The sequence below is a fragment of the Dendrobates tinctorius genome, unplaced genomic scaffold, assembly GCF_039654945.1.
Source record: "Dendrobates tinctorius isolate UK_male_01 unplaced genomic scaffold, ASM3965494v1 ptg000081l, whole genome shotgun sequence".
Classification (NCBI taxonomy): Eukaryota; Metazoa; Chordata; class Amphibia; order Anura; family Dendrobatidae; genus Dendrobates; species Dendrobates tinctorius.
Window position 1 is genome coordinate 8,898,672 of NW_027361749.1, and position 3,423 is coordinate 8,902,094.

Consider the following 3,423-nt stretch of genomic DNA (forward strand, 5'->3'; position numbering starts at 1 on the left):
TCATTTGTGGAATTTGCAGCATTAGGAGGTCACATTCACTGAACAAAAAAGCTATTTAACTCCAAAACATCCTAACAGGCCAAGTTACATGCTATCATAGGAACCCTTCTGTGACATCACCTTCACAATTCTTGCATCCATTGAACTTGGGAGTTTTTGGAGAGTTTCTGCTTGGATTTCTTTGCATGAAGTCGGAATAGCCTCCCAGAGTTGCTGTTTTGATGTAAACTGCCTCCCTCATAGATCTTTTGCTTGATGATACTCCAAAGGTTCTCTACAGGGTTGAGGTCAGGGGAAGATGGTGGCCACACCATGAGTTTATCTCCTTTTATGCCTATAGCAGTCAATGACTCAGAGGTATTCTTTGCAGCATGAGATGGTGCATTGTCATGCATGAAGAGGATTTTGCTCCTGAAGGCACATTTCTGCTTTTTATACCATGGAAGACAGCTGTCAGTCAGAAACTCTATATACAGTACTTTGCAGAGGTCATTTTCACACCTTCAGGAACCTTAAAGAGCCCTACCAGCTGTTTCCCCATGATTCCGGCCCAAAACATGACTCCTCCTCCTCCTTGCTGAAGTCGCAGCCTTGTTGGGACATAGTGGCCATCCACCAACCATCCATCTGGACCATCCAGGGTTGCTCGACACTCATCAGTAAACAAGACTGTATGAAAAATAGTCTTCATGTATGTCTGGACCCACTGCTACAATTTCTGCTTGTGAACACTTTTTAGGGGTGGCCGAATAGTAGGTTTATGCACCACAGCAAGCCTTTGAAGGATCCTACACCATGAGGTTCGAGGGACTCCAAAGGCACCAGCAGCTTTAAATATCTGTTTGCTGGTTTGTAATGGCTTTTTAGCAGCTGCTCTCTTAATCCGATGAACTTGCCTGTCAGAAACCTTCCTCATTCTGCCTTTATCAGCACAAACATGTCTGTGCTCAGAATCAACCACAAATCTCTTAACAGTACGATGGTCATGTTTAAATTTTTGGGAAATATCTAATGTTTTCATCTCTTGACCAAGGCATTGCACTATTTGATGCTTTTCAGCAGCAGAGAGGTCCTTTTTCTTTCCTAAATTCCTTGAAACCTGTGCCCTGCTTAATAATGTGGAACATCATTCTTAAGTAGTTTTCCTTTAATTGGGCTCACCTGGTAAACTAATTATCACAGGAATTTGAGATTGATTTCAGTGATCCAAAGAGCCCTGATACACAATACCATCTATGAGTTTATTTGAAAAACAAAAAATTACATCTTTATGACACTTAAATCCAATTTGCATAATAATTTGGAACGCAGTGTATATAGTGGTAAAATTAGTGGTTCTCCTCATGAGCATCTATGCCTCTTTTAATGCATCCCATTATTTTATTTCTCCTTTGCAGCAGCTGCCTGATACTGGCCACTAAATGTGAGTTTGTCGTCCACCCATATACCCAGGTCTTTTTCAGTGACAGTTTTGCCCAGTGTTTTACAATTAAGCACATAATTATACATCTTGTTCGTTCTACCCAAGTACATGACCTTACATTTATCCCCATTAAAACTCATTTGCCATTTATCAGCCCAAGCTTCTAGTTTACATAAATCCTCCTGTAATATAAAATTGTCCTCCTCTGTATTGATTACCCTGCAGCGTTTAGTGTCATCTGCAAATATTGAAATTCTACTCTCTATACCCCCTTCAAGGTCATTAATAAATATGTTAAAAAGAAGCGGGCCCAAAACTGACCCCTGTGGTACCCCACTGCTAACCGTGACCCAGTCCGAGTTTGCTCCATTAATAACCCTTTGTTTCCTATCCCTGAGCCTGCTCTTAACCCACCTACACATATTTTCCCCTATCCCCATTGTTCTCATTTTATGTATCAACCTTTTGTGAGGCACCGTATCAAAAGCTTTTGAAAAGTCCATGCACACCAGGTCCACTGCATTCCCTTGGTCCAGTCCTAACTTACCTCTTCATAAAAGCTTATCAGATTAGTTTGACAGGAATGGTCCCTTGTAAACCCATGTTGATACTGGGTCATGAGGTTATTCTTCTCCAGATACTCCAGTATAGTATCTCTTAGAAAACCCTCCAGGATTTTACCCACAGTTGAGGTTAAACTTACCGGCCTATAATTTCCAAGTTCAGTTTTTGTCCCCTTTTTGAATATTGGCACCACATTTGCTATACGCCAGTCTGTGGTACAGACCCTGTTATTATGGAATCTTTAAAGATTAAAAATAATGGTCTATCTATGACTGTGCTTAATTCCTGCAGTACTCGGGGGTGTATCCCATCCGGGCCCGGGGATTTGTCAATTTTAGTGATTTTTAGACGCCGCCGTACTTCCTGCTGGGTTAAGCAGGTGACATTTAATTGAGAATTTTTATCCCTGTTCATGTTATCCGTCATGGGATTTTCTTGTGTAAATATTGTTGAAAAAAAGTCATTTAGAATATTGGCTTTTTCCTCATCCACCATTTCACCCAGACTATTTTTAAGTGGGCCAACACTATCATTTTTTATGTCTATAGGACACCTATCCATTACTAATCCTATAGGTATAATGTAAATAAAGACACAGGCAGAATAAAATCCTGTATTAGAACTAAAACAAATCTCACTTTTAATTTTTATTTAAAAATAACAAACACAGTTATGCTCACCTAACACCTATTCCACCAAATCCCTTGTCTCCTGTAAGAAAATAAAAAACAATATCCTTCACCTCTCCATTGTTCTGTCCCACACCGTAATACATGTCTCGGGGAGAAACAGTTTTCAACCAGTACGGTGTCAAGATGCGACCGTCCAGGCTGAGAATCACCATTACTGAACTGCTGCAAGAAAAACTCATGGTGCTATCGGGGATCTGACTGAGGTCACTGCAGTTCAGCCTTTCTGGAAACGCAGCCTCAATGACTATAGGTATTCTCGATGATGTCACCGCCTGTCTTGATAACCAGCCTTGCTGAAGCTGACAGCTGAGGGTTGCAGCCCCCAGCTATGAGTTTTACCTGGCTGGTTATCAAAAAAAAGAGGGACCCATGCCTTTTTTTTTAATCACTTATTTACAGCGCAGGAGCAGGCTGATGAATACTCTCATTATCCGCTCCTGCTCTCATTGTTATTAGCGGCAGCAGGTGTCAGCTGATGTGAGCTGTAGTCCCATCAGATGACACCAGTGAAGGGACGTGAACTTTATACATCAGATCACAGCTGCATGTTCTCGCTGTCATTTGACAGCGTAGGAACCACGACTCTCTGACCGGTGGGGATGATTTTATCGCCGATCAGAAGCAGTGTTTGCCACACTGACATGCAGATGACAGCACTACAAACACCCAGTATTCGGGCAGCCAAACCTGAACAGTAAGGCTGAGTTCACACATTGCATTTTTTTTGCGTTTCCGCGGCGGTTT